This window comes from Callithrix jacchus, chromosome 2 (assembly GCF_049354715.1).
Source record: "Callithrix jacchus isolate 240 chromosome 2, calJac240_pri, whole genome shotgun sequence".
NCBI lineage: Eukaryota > Metazoa > Chordata > Mammalia > Primates > Cebidae > Callithrix > Callithrix jacchus.
In genome coordinates, this window is record NC_133503.1 from 48396515 (window position 1) to 48405814 (window position 9300).

The 9300-nt window shown below is 43.6% G+C and overlaps 1 non-coding gene and 1 pseudogene across 1 annotated transcript; both read right to left on the reverse strand.

Moving 5' to 3' along the window:
- Positions 1-6326: 6326 nt before the first annotated feature.
- LOC100386836 (small ribosomal subunit protein eS7 pseudogene) lies at positions 6327-7107 on the reverse strand (annotated as a pseudogene).
- On the reverse strand, positions 7082-7298 carry LOC118151722 (small nucleolar RNA U3). Its single transcript, XR_004740148.3, has one exon. It is a non-coding gene; the product is annotated as a small nucleolar RNA U3 (small nucleolar RNA).
- Positions 7299-9300: the final 2002 nt, after the last annotated feature.

Below are 9300 nucleotides of genomic sequence, written 5' to 3' on the forward strand. Positions count from 1 at the left end.
TAAATAAAGATTCTGCTGCTTAAGATTAAAATAAAGTTAAAAAAAAAAGTTGCCACCATTCTGGCAGTTTTCTCTTTTACAATGTACTTTCAGTTCCATTATCTCATTCTGTTTAATCTTGTGACAAAGATCCTTGTCTTCAAGGTGTGGGTGGGGTGAGGGGAATGTAGTGTCTTTATGTAGAAATTAGAGAGATATTCATGTGTGTGCTGTTACGGGAACATGCTATATTTATCCATTAAAAGAGAGCAGGCCCTGGTGTGTGAGCCTGAGCTAACCCAGGGAGGGCATCAACCGTGATGAGAATGAAGATCTGGGAGTTTGGCTCTCACTGCAGTGGGGCTGAACCAAGAGGTCTAAGACCCAAATGTAATGGTCAGAGACACTTTCATCCAGCCTTGGGACCCTGGGGACAAGGCATAGTTGCTGAAGATGTGGGCTCTATTGCCTTCTAATTCAGACTGTGAGCTCCGTGGGGACTGTATCTGCCTTGTCCCCCACAGTCGGCCTGTGTCCTGCTCCCTAGCACTTGGTACCAAACATGTCCTCACAGCCATGTGCTTTTCTTGCCCTCTGGACTAAACTGATAACCTTGAAGCTGGGCATCCCTTTGTCCACACCTCCAGGCCCAGTGAGACTCAGTGTTCCCTGTGCACTCAGGGACTTGTCTGTGGATTTGCAAAATCTCCTGAAAATGCTCCACACCTACTTTTTCAATAGAATACTTGGGCACATTTGTAGGCAGATTGAAACCAAAACCTGGGGCTGGGCACTGTGGCCCAACCCTGTAATCCCAGCACTTTGGGAGGCCAAGGTGGGTGGATCACCTGAGGTCAAGAGTTCAAGACCAGCTTGCCCAATATGGTGAAACTCCTGTCTCTACTAAATACAAAAATTAGCCATGCATGGTGGCAGGTGCCTGTAATCCCCATGCCTCAGGAGGCTGAGGCATGAGAATTGCTTGAATCTGGGAGGTGGAGGTTATAGTGAGCCAAGATCACACCACTGCACTCCAGCCTGGGTGACAGAGTGAGACTCCATCTCAAAAAAAAAAGAAATAGCTGGGTGCGGTGGCTCACACCTGTAATCCCAGCACTTTGGGAGGCCAAGGCAGGTGGATTATGAGATCGGGAGATCGAGACCATTCTGGCCAACATGGTGAAACTCCATCTCTACTAAAAATACAAAAAATATATATAAGTACATGGGAAAGGCAAAGTTTAGGAAAAAAAAAAAAAAGAAAGAAAAAAATGCAAAAAAAAAAAAAAATTAACCCGGCATAGTGGCATGTCCCTGTAGTCCCAGAGGCTGGGGCAGAGAATTGCTTGAACCTGGAAGGCAGAGGTTGCAGTGAGCCAAGATTGTGCCACTGAACTCCAGCCTGGGGACAGAGTGAGACTCCATCTAAAAAAAAAAAAAGAAAGAAAGAAAGAAAAAGAAAAAAAGGAACAAAACCTGGACACCCCTCCCTGCACCAAAGGACGAATGAGGGTCAAAATCACTAAGGCCAATTCAGTCTGAAATAACCTAATCCCATGAAGGTGTCCAGTGACTGTGTGGACAGCAACACTGAAAAAAGAATAGCCACAGGGCATCGTTAAAAACCATGTCACAAACCTTAAAAATATGAACATCCTTTGCTGCAGCAATTTCACCTCTAGGAATTCATTCTGATGAAATAGTGCATGGGAGCAAAGACGAATTTATGAGGCTATTTCCCACACCATTGCTCATCACAGTCACAGCAAAACAATGGAAATAACCAAGATATGCAACAAGAGATTGGTTAAAAGTGGTGACAGACAATACCCTGCCACCACTAAACGTGATGCTGTGCATGAACATTACCCACTCAGAGTCACTGCCATGACACGGTGTGTGTGGGTTAGGTTTGACCTGCTCAGTAACAAGTGACAGAAATCCATCTCAAAATGGGAAAAGCAGAAGGGAGGATTTGTTGGCTCATGGATTCTAGAGGAGAGTTGGACAACACAGTTTGGAAGGACCACAGTGTGGCCAGGCCCAAAGAATATGCAGGGTCTGGGGCTCGGGCAGCTCCAGGACCTTCTCTCCAACTGCTGTGTTTGCCTCTCCCTGTGTGTCAGCCTCACTTTCTCATTGGAGACTGGATAGTGAGGAATACGGTTTGAGACATCGGAAAGCATCTACTTGAAGTTGTCTCTAGCCCTCAATCCAGAACTCCCAAGCACGAAATAGATTGGCTACCTTAGTTCCAGTACCCAAATCTGAACCAGTCGACTCTGGACAGGGTAGCCAGGTGCTGTGATTGGCTCAGCTTGAGTCAAGACCTGTCCTTGGACCAATCAACTAAGACCAAGGGGTGGGGTCTCTTTGACCTAACATTGGAGTTCTTGAATTAAACAGAGAAGGAGGGAAAAGCAGTTCTGGGAAAGAGTACAAGGCTGATAATCTTGGTTATCCTCCGCCTATTGTTAAGTGAGATGGTTAACAAAACAATATCCCAGTTTTGTTACTGAGATATTGTTCACTCATCGTACTTACCAGTATGCATCCTTCAAGTCTCAGCTCAGGAGGCTTCTGCATTCCCTGAACAGGCTGAGCCTGGCCCTGCTTATCCAAGATGAGGTCTCATTTCTGTAAAGAAATGGCAGAAAGGCTGTGCATAGGGGAAATAAAGTCTGAAAAGATATTCTAAAATGTTCAGAGTTGTTTTCTTGCAGCTGTGCTGTGTTTTCTACAATGAACACCAATTAATTGTGAGAGCAAAATAATTTTTTGTTTTTGGAGATGGAGTTTCACTCTTGTTGCCCAGGTTGGAGTGCAATGGTGTGATCTCAGCTCACTGTAACCTTTGCCTCCCAGGTTCAAGTGATTCTCCTGCCTCAGCCTCCTGAGTAGCTGGGATTACAAGTGCCCACCACCACGCCTGGCTAATTTTTATATTTTTAGTAAACATGGGTTTTCGCCATGTTGGCCAGGCTGGTCCTGACCTCAGGTGATCCAGCTGCCTCGGCCTCCCAAAGTGCTGGGATTACAGACATGAGCTACCACACCTGGCCAAAAAAATTTTAAAGAGAGAAGAGCTATAATGACCCCATGGGTATGTGAAACAACCACTCAAGCGGCTCTCTTCACGTCTCTCTCCTTCAGCTGGTCCACGCTGGATTTGAAATGCAAGTGATTTTGTGAACTGCAGACCTCATTAGTGTCTCCAGGCATCCATCCATCCAACCAATGGATGTTGACAAGGCCCCCAGTAAGTGCCAGGCAGCAGTACATGCTGGAGATACAATGACCACTAAGGGATAGACCCTGCCCCCAAGGAGCTCACAGTCTGGTGGAATATAGATTGTGAAGAGTACATAACCAGTTATGTTACAAGAAGCTCAAAACAAAATTGTGAGCAATGTGCTAGAGAAATATAGACCAGAGGACAACCGGGTCTGTTTAGAGTGCTCTGTAAAGGTGGTCTTGAGGCACTGGGCTTTGAGCTGGGCTGCAAATGTACAGCATGCTGTGAAGGGCTTATCAGCTGGGGAAGACAGTACATACAAAGGTGCAGAGAGCTCATGAGCAGGACCTGGAGTTGGTGGTCAGGTGTGGCCGGAGTTATGAGGAAGCAGGCAATGAATTTCATCTACTGAGCAGATCGTGAACATCTAGCATGCATCATGCTTTTAGCTAAGGGCTTGCTGATGACATAGGAAGGACATTTGAGAATAGAGTCCAGAGGGCCTTGAATGCTATTCTATTTCCTTTCCAATAAAACAAAATTGAGAATAAAATGTGGGCTTAGTACTTCTTTCATAGGAGAGACACATATCTTCTTCATGCCTGGGCCATCTCAAGGATCTTCAGCTCCTGCATCTCCACATTAAAGGAGGAAGCAGGACTGGGTATGTGTGTGCCAGACATAGGTGCTTCTTGGGTTCATAATTCCACTCATGTTTCAGCGATATTGGAGAATGAGACACTTGATGAATTCTTTTTTTTTTTTTTTTTTTTTTTTTTGAGACAGAGTCTCACTCTGTCTCCCAGGCTGGAGTGCAGTGATGCAATCTCAGCTCACTGCAACCTCCGCCTCCTGGATTCGCGCAATTCTCCTACCTCAACCTCCTGAGTAGCTGGGATTACAGGCGCATGCCATCACACCCAGCTAATTTTTGTATTTTTAGTAGAGATGGGGTTTCACCATGGTCAAGCTGGTCTTGAACTCCTGACCTCATGATCCACCTGCCTCAGCCTCCCAAAGTGCTGGGATTACAGATGTGAGCCATGGTGCCCAGTAGGGAATTCTTTTAGAAATTGCAGAGGCAGGGCTGTGCTCAGAAAGTCCTAGCTGGGCTTTGCTGGGGAGGCCCAGAGTCATGATCATGGAAACTAACTTCTGAGCTCTGCTTCTCTGGAGAAACTCATGGGAAGGGGAATCACTGGTCTCTGAAGTGTCTTTCATGCACTAAGCCGAATGACCTTGGCCTGAATCACTCAGGGTTATGTAAGATTAGGTAGGCACTTAGTCAAAAATAGCTTTCATGCTGACTCCAGCCCACAGAATAGCATCCAAGTCAAGGGGGCACAGATGCGCCAGAGCTGGGCATGATTGGGGAAATTCCCCTCCTGGTCTTTGCCATTGGAAAATCACTTGAGGGTGTTAGCCAGGACTTGGAGCTGCTGCCAGGTAATCTCCTGTGCTTCTCTGTTGGGCAGCGTATATGTGGCTGTTTTGCTGAAGCACAGAAACCAAGGGACGGTAAACACAGAAATATAGTACAAACCTTAGAATAAAAGTGAGAAAGAGGATGCAGTAGGCAGAAAAAGCACTGAACTAGGAGTCTTCAGATCTGCTACCACCATTGACTCTCTGGAGCCAGTCACTTTCATTCAACAAATACTTACTGAGCCTACTATGTGCCAGAGACTGTCCTAGTACTGGAGACACAAAAGGAAAGGGTAGATGCTATTTCTACTCTCATGGAGTTTTAGCTTTTGGTAAACCATCTTGTCCCCCAGCTTAAAGATAACTTACATCTTCTGAGAACTTTCTTAGGCCAGACACTTTACAAGACATTGGGCATACGCAGTGAACAAGCCAGATATAGTCTCTGGCCACATGCAGCTTGCAGTCCAGAGGGAGAAAGAGACAAATAAAAGACACACACACACAAATCCAGACAAATTATCTTTGCAGTAAAAATTCCAATAAAGGGCTCTTTTAGGTCTAAGAGGAAGACATCTCTATTGATTGTTGATTGGGACTGCCATTGTCTTGTTCAAAGTTTCTGCCCAGTGAAGGAGCATGTTGGGGCTCCTGTTTTCCCTTTTCAGAAGCGACATTGGGTAAAAGCAACTTGAATCCCGTGTGAAGAAGAGGGACCTCCACTGCTATTCAGAGTGGGTGTTGGTCTGATATTTTTGGAGGAAAATTTGGCAACATTCATCAAAGCTTGACAAATATTCCTCTCCTTTGACCTAATACGTTCATTTCTGGGAGTTTATCCAAAGGAAATAATTGGATAAGTGTACAAAGATATACATTGTAAAGAAACTCACTGAATCCTTATTTAAGATAGTTAAAAATTTGAAATAACCAAGATACCCAATAATAAGGGATTGTTGAAGCAAACTGTAGTAGAGCTGGACTGGTAGCACATGTCTATAATCCCGGCTATGGCAGGAAGATCCGTTGAGCCCAGGAGTTAGAGTTCAGCCTGGGCAACATAGTAAGATCTTGTCTCAAATTAAAAAAAAAAAAAAAGCAGTTTATCTATAAAGGGCCATAAAATAAATTTTGCCCTTTATACCATTAACATGGGGAAATGTTCATGATGTGATAAGTTTTAAAAAATTGGTTCAGCCGGGCGCGGTGGCTCACGCCTATAATCCCAGGACTTTGGGAGGCCAAGGTGGGTAGATCACTAGGTCAGGAGATCGAGACCATCCTGGTCAACATGGTGAAACCCCATCTCTACTAAAAATACAAAAAATTAGCTGGGCATGGTGGCGCGTGCCTGTAATCCCAGCTACTCAGGAGGCTGAGACAGGAGAATTGTCTGAACACAGGAGGCAGAGGTTGTGGTGAGCCAAGATTACACCACTGCAGTCCAGCCTGGGTAACAAGAGCGAAACTCCGTCTCAAAAAAAAAAAAAAAATAATAAAAAATAGGTTCAAAAATTGTGTAGGATAGTACCAAAAAGAGCAGCATACATAAGAATAAATTTACCCAAGAAGGTGCAAGACTTGTTTACAGAAACTTAAAAACATTGCTAAAAGAGATGAAAGAAGACCTAAAGATACAATTTTTTTTTTTTTTACTGTGAATATATATTTTATTTAGTCGTTCTGTTTACAATTGAAACTCTGGGAACTCAAACTTAACATCCTTGCCCGCGAGCTTCTTCTAGACACCAGAAAATGTTTCAACCTTGTGTTCCACATTGTTCTGTTGTGCATTGTCCAAATGAACTTTTAAGAGCCGGCCGCCATGCAGTTTCACGCGGATTCTCTTGCCCACAGTTTCGCTTGGGAAGACCAAGTCCTCAAGGATTGCCTCGTGCACAGCTGTCAGAGTACTGCTCCCGGGACACTTCTGCTTATTTTTGTACGACTTTTTCGAGTTGGCTTAGGCAGAATTCTCCTCTGAGTGATAAAGACAACATGCTTCCCACTGAACTTTTTCTCCAATTCACGTACTAGCCGGACATGGATTTTCTGGCAAGATTTCAGTTGAGGAACGGGAACAAAGATTATGATAGCTTTCCGACCAATACCAGCTTCAGTTTCCTTGGCAGCCGTAATATTCAGCTCCCAGAGCTGAGCCTTGAGGTCTGCGTTCATCTCCGGCTCCAGAAGAGCCTGGGAGACGCTGGACTCGAACTCCTCTGGCTCTCGGCTTTGGGCTTCACGATCTTGGCTCTCGAACTGAACATGGCTTTCTCCTTGGTGAGCGTCAGCTTAGGAAGAGACCCAAATCTCGCGCCAGCACATCCAAATCCAGCGGCGGAAGGGAAGAGCTACAGACGTTCTTCGTTCACGGGTTAGAAGACTCACTTTTTAAATTCAGTTTTAATTTCTATGATTAATTTGTTTGTTTGTATGGGAACCACTAAGACTGCATCCTCTTCTTCTTACTCTCCCGAAGGAAGAGAAGAAAGACTGTCAATGGAAAGTGGCAGCCGCAGCACACCATGCTCTGAGCCGGCTGCGTGCTCAGGAAAGAATGCTTGCCTCCTCCTTTTGGTTTCCAGGGCTCCTCTACACGTTCGGAGAAATTTCTCTGGTATTGAACGATAGAAATGAGCCCTGAAAGTAGAGTCTTAGAAGACTTGATTTTGTTAAGACAAAATATTCCCCAACGCAATATGCAGATTCAATGCAGTCCCTATCAAAATCCCCACGTCCCACAAATTCCATTTTTCTGAAGTGGAAAAGCCAACCCTGAAATGTATACGGAATTGCAAGGGATCCCAAATAGTCAAAACAGTCTTGCCAATTTCAAAACTTATTATGAAGTTACAGTAATCAAAATCATGTGCTGCCAGCATAAGGATAGTCATACATATAAATCAATGGGATAGAATCGACAATTCAGAAATAAACCTATGCAACTAAGGTCAATTGATTTTCAACAAGGGTGCCAAGACCATTCAATGGGGGAAAGAAGTGTTTCTTCAACAAATGGTGCTAGACCAACTGAATATCCACATGCAAAAGAATAAAGTTGGCCTTTACCACATACCATGTGCAAAAATTAACTCAAAATGAATAAAATTCCAAATATAAGAGCTAAAGCTACAAAACTCTAAGAAAAAAACAACTTTATAGTCATGGGTTTGGCAACAGTTTCTTAGACCAAAAACAAAAGAAACAAATAGAAAACAGACAAATTGAACTTCATCAAAATAAAAAACTTTTGTGCATGAAAGAACGCTATCAAACAAGCAAAAGGAAACTCACAGAATGGAAGAATATATTTGCAAATCATTTATCTGATAGGAATCTTGTATCCAGAATATAGAGAGAACTTGCACAACTCAACAAGAAAAACACAAACAACTCAATTTTTTAAATGGGTAAGGCTGGGCATGGTGGCTCACACCTGTAATTCTAGCACTTTGGGAGACTGAGGGGGGGGGTGGATCACAAGGTCAGGAGTTCAAGATCAGCCTGGCCAGGATGGTGAAACGCCATCTCTACTTAAAATACAAAAACTAGCCAGGCACAGTGGCAGGTGCCTGTAATCCCAACTACTCGAGCTGAAGCAGGATAATCGCTTGAACCTGGGAGACGGAGGTTGCAGTGAGCCGAGGTGGTGCCACTGCACTCCAGCCTGGACAACAGAGTGAGACCTCATCTGAAAAAAAAAAGAAAAAGGGCAAAGCCATAAAGCCATAAAAAAGAACAAAATCATGTCCTTTGCAGCAACATGGAGGCAGCTGAAAGCCATTATCCTAAGTAAATTAACACAGAAACAGAAAACCAAATGCCTCATGTTCTTATTTATAAGTGGTAGCTAAGCATGGATTACACACAGAGACAAAGATGCAACAACAGACACTGGGGGCTCCACAAGCAGGGAGGAAGGGTGGAAGGGCAAAGGATAAAATCCTGCCTGTGGAGTGCTGTGTTAACTGTATGGTTGATGGGATCAATAACAACCCAAACTTCAACATCACACAAAATACCCATGTAAGAAATCTGCACATGTACCCTCTGAGTGGAAAAAAAAAGGGCAAAGGCCTTAATTAGATATCTCTCCAAAGACAGTGTACAAATGGTCAACAACCACATGAAAAGATGTTTAACGTCACTAGTCATAGGGAAATGCAATTCAAAATCACAAAAAGGTAGGTATGAGATAGCATTTCACACCCACTAGATTGGTTATAATAAAACAAAACAAAAAACAAAAGGAAAATGACAAGTTTTGGTATGAATGAGAAAACAGAGAAATTGGAACCCTCGTACATTGCTGGTGGAAATGTGAAATGATGTAGCCACTGTGGGAATCAGTTTGGTATTTCTTCAATAAGTTAAAGATAGAATGATCATTTGATGTAGCAGTCTCACTCCTAAACACATAGTCAAAAGAACTGAAAACCGGTATTCAGATAAAAACTTACACATACAGGTTCATAGCAGCACTATTCACAATAGACAAAAGGTAGAAATAACCCAAATGTCCCTCAACAGATGAACAGATAAACAAAATATGGTATATCCATGCAATGGAGTATTATTTGGCTATGAAAAGGAATGAAGTACCAATGCATGCTAGAGCATGGATGAACCCTGAAAACAGATGGGCCCAGTGGCTCACA